This window comes from Equus quagga, chromosome 12 (genome assembly GCF_021613505.1).
Source record: "Equus quagga isolate Etosha38 chromosome 12, UCLA_HA_Equagga_1.0, whole genome shotgun sequence".
In the NCBI taxonomy this organism is placed as follows: Eukaryota; Metazoa; Chordata; class Mammalia; order Perissodactyla; family Equidae; genus Equus; species Equus quagga.
Genome location: NC_060278.1, coordinates 11835650 through 11845162, shown reverse-complemented (window position 1 = coordinate 11845162; position 9513 = coordinate 11835650).

Sequence of the window (9513 nt, the reverse complement as noted above, 5' to 3'; positions counted from 1 at the left end):
GTAGAGTAATGAGTGAACAGCTCTTGGCTTTGGTAAATTTTACTGTCCGTCCAAACTTCCCCACAATAATGTTTAAATCAAATGGTGGACAGAAAGGGAGAAAGAATTCAGGTACCTTTAAGACGTTCTAAGGTAATTATTTGGTAAAAGTTGCCCAAACTGAATTTAACAAGTAAGTTATGGAGGGGCTTGAGAGAAAGGTACCCAAACATCCATTCAATTAACTAGAATTTATTGAGTACCTGTTTATGTTCCAGGCACTGTGCTAGCGGCTTTCACGTGTTATTTCCATCTTACACACACACACACGCACACACACACGCACAGAGAAACAATCAAGCACGTGCTCTGGGAAGTATTAAGAGGACGTGACCGCATTTCTTTTGGCAGCCTCTGCCTAAGGCCGTTGATTTGAAGGAGGTTGCCTCCAGAGGCGCGGCCTTTAGCTTCAGCACCAAGGCCAGCGCACCTGGCTTGTCGGGGGTCCCCGCACCTTCCTCGTTCGGGAACTCACGTCCAGAACTGCAATAAAGAAATGTTCCTTGTCAACGAAACGCGCCTTCCTAATTCTTAAAACGCACTTCATAAGTTACTTTCATGGAGTGGTCACTGGTACCAGCAGGAAACGTTTTTGGCAACAGGAGATGAAAATGGTCAACTTATTGGAGACCTTCTCCTGAACACAGGCACGCGCACGCGCATACACACACACACACACACGCTGCCACATGGGCTGTGTGATGGTTGAGTTCCGCTCTCCTCACTCCCAGCACCTCTTGGCACGGGGAAGCAATTAGGAAGCGCATTCCTTGCCTCCTGTCCAAACACGGAGTGACTTTTGCGCAGGGACCGGGAGGGGAGGTGGGGGAGGAGCGCAAGCGCTCAAGATGCTGGTTTTCTGAGATTTGTCCTTTTAAGTACTCCTAATCCCTGGGGTTTGTGTATAGCGCTTGATTTTAGGGCTAAAAGCAAACAATAACAATCTACCAAGAAGATTCTCGTTTCCAACTAAAGTAATAAAAATGCTGTGAGGAAGACAAATAGGACATTGGTAATATTATTCCCATTTCGTGGACGAGGAAATTGAGCTCGAGAGGTTAAGCTACTTGCCCAAGATAACACAGTGAGGCAGTGACAAAAAGCCGGATTTCCAGTCTTCTTTTCTGCTGGTCTTTCCTCAGCAAGATACATATATTTGCCCCCTCGTCTCCCGGATCCACAATTCTGTACCCCTCCCTCCGGCCCAATTATCTGAAAACCAAAAGAGTAGAAAATCGAAAATGAGATGGGAGTCGGCAGGAACGGGAGGCAGCGGATTGCTGCCGCTTCCTTGCTTCCTTTTTCAGAAGCTGCAATCGACTCTGCTCTTCCTCGGTGACAGCCCCTGGCCTGGGGCGCGGCTCCGGACCTCGGCGGGGGTCCGAGCAATCTGGGCGCCTCCAGCTGCCCCTTCTCCTCCGAGCGTCGCCAGCCGCAGAGCGCAGGGCCAAACTGGGGCGGAGCAAGGTTGCCGGGGATGCCCGAGGAGGTGCCGCTGCCGGAGTCGCCCCGGGCCCACCGCGCCAGGCGCTGCTTTCTCTCGCTAGCCTGGAGCGCTGCTCGCCCCGGAGCGCAGCGGGCGACTAGGAGGCCGGTGGGCATCCAAGGAGCCGCGGGACCGCGCCCGAGGCCCGGAGCCTGGGCTGTGCGGAGGACGGAGCAAGGGCTTCCCCCAGCCAGCTCCCTCCTAGGTTAGCACTCAGTGCCAGGGAGAAGCGCAGGTCTCTCCCCAACCCCTCCCCAAGCGCACGCAGGCCAGCTTCCATCTGATTAGAATGTTTCTTCTGTCCGATTAGAATGACAGTAGCTTTCAAGTCATTCATTATGAGAAGAATTTTAGGAGTAAAAGAAAAAAAACGGTCCCACTGTAATTGTGAGTTGTAATAAATGCAAACTTCTGGTGCCTTCCTCTGCAGTATGTAAGACAGTAAAAAATGTGTCTCGTCCAAAGGCACCCCCTCCCTAAGCCCATTGTGAAAGTCAACCGCTAACAAAGGAGACGTGTGAATATTCAACACCGAGTCTTTCAGTGTATTTTCCGGAATCCCTGAGTCGGCCTCCTTCTTCTTTTTTTTTTTTTAATCGGCGAATACCTGTTTAAGTTTTAAAAGCACATGGAAATCGCCCGCGAGCGACCATATAATTTGATTTGCCAGGCAATCTGCAGAGCGATCGCACATCATTTATAATGTTCATTGAGCATTTTGCCTAATTGTGTCTGTCTCTGAAAGGGCAGCGCACCCCCTCCCGACCGCGAGCGGCACAAGTGGCCACATTCCCATGGAGCGGGCGCGCCGCAGCTTGCCGCATTCAGCGCGGGCGGCCGGGCAGCGCGCCTCCCCGCCCCGGCGACCGGGCGCGCCTGACACTAATAGCTCGCGGCTCAGGTACGAGCGGGCGCCGCGTTTGACTCCATTCAATTCACAACCGGCCGCGCTTGCAGGTGTCGCCTTTTGAAACCGCCATCCAGGAGGCCGCTGTTCACTTCTCGCTGCGCCGCGGGTTTTGTAGAAGCGCAAGAATGGGGTTGATTATTCCCGTGCCCACATGCCGCCCCCACACGCCCCCACCCCCGTCCGACGCGAGGCTTCCCTCGGCCAAAGAGGCGTTTAATTAGTTATGGGGCCGACGAGAGCCAGCGTGGCCGACAAAGCCCAGCTCCCCAGGTAACCCCGGTTCCCTGCGGCCCCGGGAGGGGGCGCGCGGAGCCTGAGCACCGGCCTGGGCCCGCACGCTCCCCCCCGCGCCGCCGGCGTCTCCCCGTCCCCGGGGCCGGCTCTTCAGCGGGCCGACGGCTCGCCTGCAGGGCTGGGGTGGCCTCGGCAGGCGGCGCCTGCGGCCCCCGCGGCGCGGCCAGCTCTCCGGCGCTGCGCCCTCTTCCCGCCTGAGTGTCCCCATTGCCAGGCCAGCTGGAGAGATGGAAGCTTGGTTGGCAAAAGACAGCGGCCGTAGCTGTCTTGTTTGTGGGTGTTCTCTCCGTTACGGGTCATTCTCCTCCTCCTCCATTTCGGGACAGTGTTTAGGGGAAACACTGAAGATACTTTCCCCCTTTATTCGCCTCTGCGTCTCAGCGCCGAGGGCGCTAAGCTCAGGGCACAAAGCAGGGCCTGGGAGATGGCCAGTGGCTGCCTCGCCGCCGCGGCCGGGGAGCTCCTTTCCCAACAGCTGCTCGGGCGACCACGCTAGCCCAAAACACACTTATCTGCTGACAGCACCGGCTTAGGTCGCATTCATTGGGTCACCTGCGCCACAGGTACGATCCCCTCTCCAAACCCACCGGTCCTCGGGGGGGCTGTGCGCGCCCAGCGGAGATCGCGCCCCCGCGAGCCTGGCCTTTGGGGCTGGGGCCGCGAACGCCCGGGAGCCACACGCCAGCCCCGTACCTTTCGGAGGCGAGTGGGCGTCGGCTGTGGGGCCGGGGTGGGGGGCCCTCCGGCCTTAGCACTGGATTGCCGCGAGCGTCCGAAGACGCTGGCACCCATTCGTTCCACTCGCTGCGCTCGGTGAACAAGCGCGGGGCGGGCGGAGGAGGCCGGGCTGGGGGAGGCCGGGTGGTCTCCCTCCCCCGCCCGCCCCGCCCGCCCCGCCGGCCCGGCTGGAGCACAAGTGTTGGGATTCCCACGGGCCGGCGGGCTCTGCGGCTGGAGGCCCGGGCACCCGGGGCCCGGGAGACGTGGCGGACACAGAGGGGTTTGTAGACATGGTGACCTCCGCGCTCCCACTCTGAAAGGGCCTGAAAGGAGCCGTTTATGGTGCATTACCAGTCAAGGGCTCAGGTACCAGCGCCTTGTGTCGGGCAGCCCCGGCGGCCGCCCGTCCTGCAGGTGTCAAGTCGACAAACGCCCCGGGAGGAGGAGGGCCGCCAGGGAGGGGGCGGAGGAGGGGCGCCCGGCCGCGCCCGCCGCTCGCGCGGTTTGGCTCTTTCTCCTCTGCGGCAGCGACAGCAGCCAGCCTGGGGCGCAGACCCAGCTCCTAGGGGGGTGGTAAAGAAAGCAGCGGGGCGGCAGGGGCCCACAGGACGTTATTTATGGGCTTCATTTGATGGAGAGGGGAGTCGGGGAGGCACTGGGCCTCTTCGCAGTCCCGACCCAGTTTCAAGGCTGAGGGCAGAGGGAGGTCACAGGAGGCTGGAACTTCCCAGCGGAAGCGAGCGCTGTGCTGGGAAAGGAGGTTTTGCCCACTTCTTGGGCTGCTTGGGCCCCCAGGGGCCTGCCCGGATTTAACTTGAATTTCCCACGTAGGTCCATCCTCTCCTTGTCTGTCTTCCCGTGCAAAGATGGGCCTGAGCCTGTGCGCGCGGTTAGCCAGTGTTCTTGGTTAAAGCAGTGGCCCCCTCCTCACCTGCCTCTCCCCAGCGCCAGAGTAACTCCCTGCCCGGGAGAAACCAAGGAAGGCACCGTACCCTTCGTGGGTCACTCCCGTGGGCCCCTCTGTGCCCCCACAGACCTGGCAGGCCAAGAACTCCACCCCCTCCAGTTGGCTTCTATAGAGCAAAACCTCGAAATGCTTTTTCCGTTAGGAGGAGGTTGTTAAGGGAGTTTACTTCCTAGATGAGCCTCAAAAGCCCTTATGGGGCCGAAATACTGAAATAAAAGATAGCACCAAAAAATGCTGCCAAGATATTAAGTAATAAAAAAATTAACAAGTGATGTTTAATCATTTTGAAGGCCAACTTGAAAAAGAGGATGAGGCAGACAGAAATTTTAGATGTGTCTCGAGGAAACGTCTAGGTACTCCCCAAAGTGTTAGAGGTTGTCTGCCTTGTTTCCTTCTCTAATATTACCTGGAAACTTCCTTTTCTTCAGTGCACGTGCATCACCATCATTTCTTTTACATGCATCATCTATTATTAGAGTTAGCTTTTGACTGAGTGAAACAGAGTGATTTCCTTAAACAGAGAAATTGGACAAGGAATGGTGAAAAGGATGAAGAAGATGGGTGTGTGTCTGAAAAGAATAGTTTGAAAGGAGAATGAAGGGGAGAGAATAGTTTCCTTACAAGGTGAAAGAAAGTCTTTCCCTTCAAAAAGAATTTAAAAAAAATTACCCCTGCTCTCTCTATCATCACATTCACAGGTAAATTTTTTGAATAAGTTGCCCAGAAAATGTGTGTCTGTTTCCTCTCCTTTATTCAGTCCTCAACACACTGCTTTCTGGCCCATAGTCTCACCCTGAAACTCTTTTTAGTTATTTCACCAGTAACTTCCATGTCCCCAAGTTTAAGGACACTTTGCAGACCTTACCTGGCCTAACATTGCAGTGTACAAGCCCACCATTCACGCTGATACCAAGAGCAGCATCCTCGGTGTCACTTTTTGTTTCTCTCTCTTCTCCAAGCCCCACATTCAATAAGTCACCAACTTCTAGCAATTCTCTCCCCAAAATCTCTCTCCAGCCGGCTCCGGCCTTCATCATCCCTGCTGTCCTGCTGCAGTGCTCTGATTGGTCTCCCTGCCTGACATCTTGCTTTGCTCCAATCCGTCCTCCGCACAGCAGCCCAAGTATCCTGTCCAAATGGCACACCAGTTCATGCAACCAACCCCCTGCGGAAACCCGTCCGATACGTGATTAGTTAGCTGTAACTTACAAACGTGCACTGCCGTAGGGCCACTATACTAATCAAGTGCATACATTATAAAGAATGAACCAGACATACAAATTTTAAAAGCATGAGAAAAAAATACGGGTGGTAATTCTAGTATTTTCTTCCCATGCCCAGTGGATCCTCTTATCAACTCTGGAAATGACTGGTCTGTATTAGGCGAAATTCCTTGACACAGCTTGTGAGGTCGTCCTTGATTTAGACCCTGCCTATATTTCCATTCTCAGCATCTCTCTTTCCTTCCTCCTTCGTAAAGTTCTTTTTATTTCTTCGAATGCCGTGATAATCATTCTCGGTCCTTATTTCACATTGATTTCAACCTCTACTCTCCATTACTGCTAATCTGTAAGTGCCACGAAAAAAAGGGTCTGTTTTATTTACCGTTCTGTCACTAATGCAGGTCACAGTTGCCAGCACAGAATGGTGTTTAATAAATGTTTGTTTCATAAATGAACGTGGAACTTCTCTGAGGCAGCCATGTTTTCTATAAAGCGAATGAAAACTAGAGAAAGCTGGTCTATAGAAAAAGAAAAGAATGAAGCAGATATGCAGAGGGGGAAAGAAAGAAACACAGGAAAGATGGAGAGAGAGTCTAGGCATCTTTCCAGATCGTGGTGTATTAACTAGGATACAGGTTAGTTTGCTCTATAAAAGAGTGGAAAAATATAGTGGTTTAAAAGAGACAGAAGTTTCTCTCTTACAAAAACAAAACTGGATAGGTATTCCAGGTCTGATGTGTAATCTAAATGATATGAGAGACTCAGACTCTTTCTATCAAGTTACTCATCCATCTTCAACAAGTAGCATTCAACTCATGGTTCAAAATGCCTGCTCCAACTCCTGCCATTGCATCTGCTTTCCAACCAATAGGAAGAAGAAAAGTGGCAATGTAGGACATGTCATTCTCCTTCAAAGACTGAGCCTCAAAGGTGAATATCACTTCTGCTCACATCTCGTTAATTAGAAGTTAGTTTTATAGCCACACTAAACTGCAAAGGTGACTAGGAAATGTAGTTTTTATTCTCGGCGGCCATGGGCCCAGCTACAATTCTGGGGTTCTATTACTAAAGGAAGAAGGAGAGAATGGTTATCAGGGAGAATATTCGGTCTCTGAGACACCTGGTACTGCCACCTTTCTGAGGCCCACTCTTGGATTCCGGGACATGGCCTGTATCCTGTGCCATAGTCCCCTTCTAATGTTTAAGACAGTTCAAGCTGGTTTCCATTACCGGAAATCAAAAGATTTAAACTAACACCCAGATTTACTGCATGCACCATGGCACAGGTGAGGAATACCAAGCGCAGCAACGCGGGGATCTCAGATACGCTGGTTATGCTGCAGCGGCCGCCCCCAAGTCTCAGTGGCTTAACACAACAAAAGTTTCTTTCTGGCCCGGGTTCCCTGTTCTAGGGGGGTTTGCAGGGGGACCCTGTTCATCGTAGTCATCGAGGTCCCAAGCAGACAGGTGTTCTGCCTCAAGGTGTGTTTCCACCATCACTGGAGAAGGGAGAAGCAGGAGTCCAATCGTACAGTGATTCTTAGGCTTCCTCCCAGAAGTGACGTGTTTCCACTCATTTTTAAGTAGCCCAAGCAAGTGATATGGCTGCATCTCACCTCGGAGAGAGGAGGGAAGTACAAGCTTATCGTCTGCCTGGAAGAAGACACTAAGCATCTGTGGCTCGTCCTACTAGCAACCACGCCAGGGGGCCCACCAGGCACTTCTACTGTGGTGCAATGGTGGGAGCTTTTTAGGTTAGCTCTTATTGTAGAGTAGCCAGAAAGTATAATGAGGCCCTTCCATGCCTTCCCTTCTTCTCTGCTCAAACCTACCCCCGGCTGAAGAGGAAAAGGGCTCCCTAAGCACTGGGGACCTCTAAATGACAACACAAGTCCCTCACGGCATTTTAAATCAGAGTAGGGAAATGTCAAACAATGGATGATGTGTTGGCAGCTTTGTTTCCACCCGGGATGCCCCTTAACACTCCCAGGAGTCTCTGCACACATTCCTGGCTCCATCTGGGATTTTTACAATGGGTTTGTACTCAGGCGTGTAGGTTCCGAGCTTCTTTAAAAAATACCCAAGGATCAGGAGCATCAGAGAAGACAGGAAGACATTCTGCCACATGGTAAATCCAGGAAAATGGGCTTCCAACGCTGGCAAAGGCTAAATAAAGGCGAGATCCAGGGAGCTTGAGGAAATCTCCAACTACCCTCAAAAGGCTTTCCAAGACTGAACAAGGCCACGTCTTAGAGATGCCTCCTGTGATTTAGGGCGATGCCTTGCTGTGATTCAAGGCATCACCTTTCAGGGGCAGCCATACAACCCCAGAGAGAGGCCGATCGGTTGCTACGTGTCGCTCACACCTTAGTGGAGCAGCTGTTTCCCTTTATGGCCTCTAGCTGGGATCAGTGGCCCTGAAGTAATTGGCTTTTAAAGATGGGGAAAAGGATAATTTGGAGCACTGGGCATTCTTTGAGGACACGGATCTTGGTGGGGCATATCTGTGGTCAGCATGAGGCCAGTCTGTGCCGAGGATGAGGATGGGGGGGTGGTGGAGGCAGACTGAGAAGGGAGATGCAAAATGGCAAATGGGAATGCTAACCCTGGGCTTGCTTAAGATGGAGCCTGTAACACCCCATGGATTTGCTGGCAATTACTCCCCTAAAGCAGGGGCCACCGTGGGCTATTGCATGACCTGGGCTCTTGTAAATCATTTAACCTCCCAAGAGCACACTTCTGCCTCTCCTGGTGTGGGCAGACTCACTCAGGACTCACCCGGCTTAACATCCTTCCCTTTATAAGCCCTTTTCCTTTCCCTCACTGTTCTGCTGACTGAGCCCCTGAACAGCGACATAGCCCTTCCCCACTGGATTATAACAATCGCTCCCCTCCCTCACTACCCCCCGGAATGTGGAAGTCACAGAGACTGCATCTTATTCCTCTCTGTATTCCTAACATTTAACATGCAGCTGAACAAAGTTGATGCTCAAAACATGTTTCTTAAAGGGATAAATGAAGTCTTAAAACATGGTGTGTTTACATGTTCTCAGTATTTCCACATTGCTTATAACGTTGTATATAATAATGAGACAAACAGGGAAAATCTTAGAACTTCTATTACATTTTTACTCATCTTCCTAAAATTTCTTCTTGTGCATATTTAAAATGTATGCGATGTATTAACACACTCTTATTTCCACACGATTTTAAATATATACATATACATAAATTCACAGAGTACATACTCAAAAATGGCAATCATGAAGTGTGTCAGGTACAGCTAATCCTATCCCCCCCCCACACACACACACAGACACACAATATTTTTCTCTTTTTATTTGATAACATTCCAAGTTTTAACCAGGGACGTGGCCACCCAGCTCAAGACCACATTTGTCAGCTTCCCTTGTCGCTAGATGTGGCCATCTGATGGTTCAGGCTGGTTGAATGTGAGCTGTAGCGATGTGTGCAACCTTCAGCTCATGTTCTTGAAAGGAAAGGAGTGTGCCCTTCCTCTTTCCTTCTTCTTGCTGGCTGGGATGCAGACACAATAGTGGGAGCTGGAGCAGCCATCTTGGACTTGGACTTAGAAGCCATGTTTCAGGAAGATAGAGTAACAAGTCACAAGGAAGCTGGACCCCCAATTTATTAAACCACCATATAAACTTCCAATTGCTTATGCTTGTACTATTACATGGGAGAGACATAAGTGTTACATTTTAATCACTCTTATATTTAGATATTTGTTACAGAAGCCAGACCTTTATCCAGAATAATGTAAGGTGTGCAGTCAAAAAAGTTGGTGGACAATTAACTTTTAAATTGATTCCTTTATACAGACTATCAAGGCTCAAGGTGAAAGATGCCAATG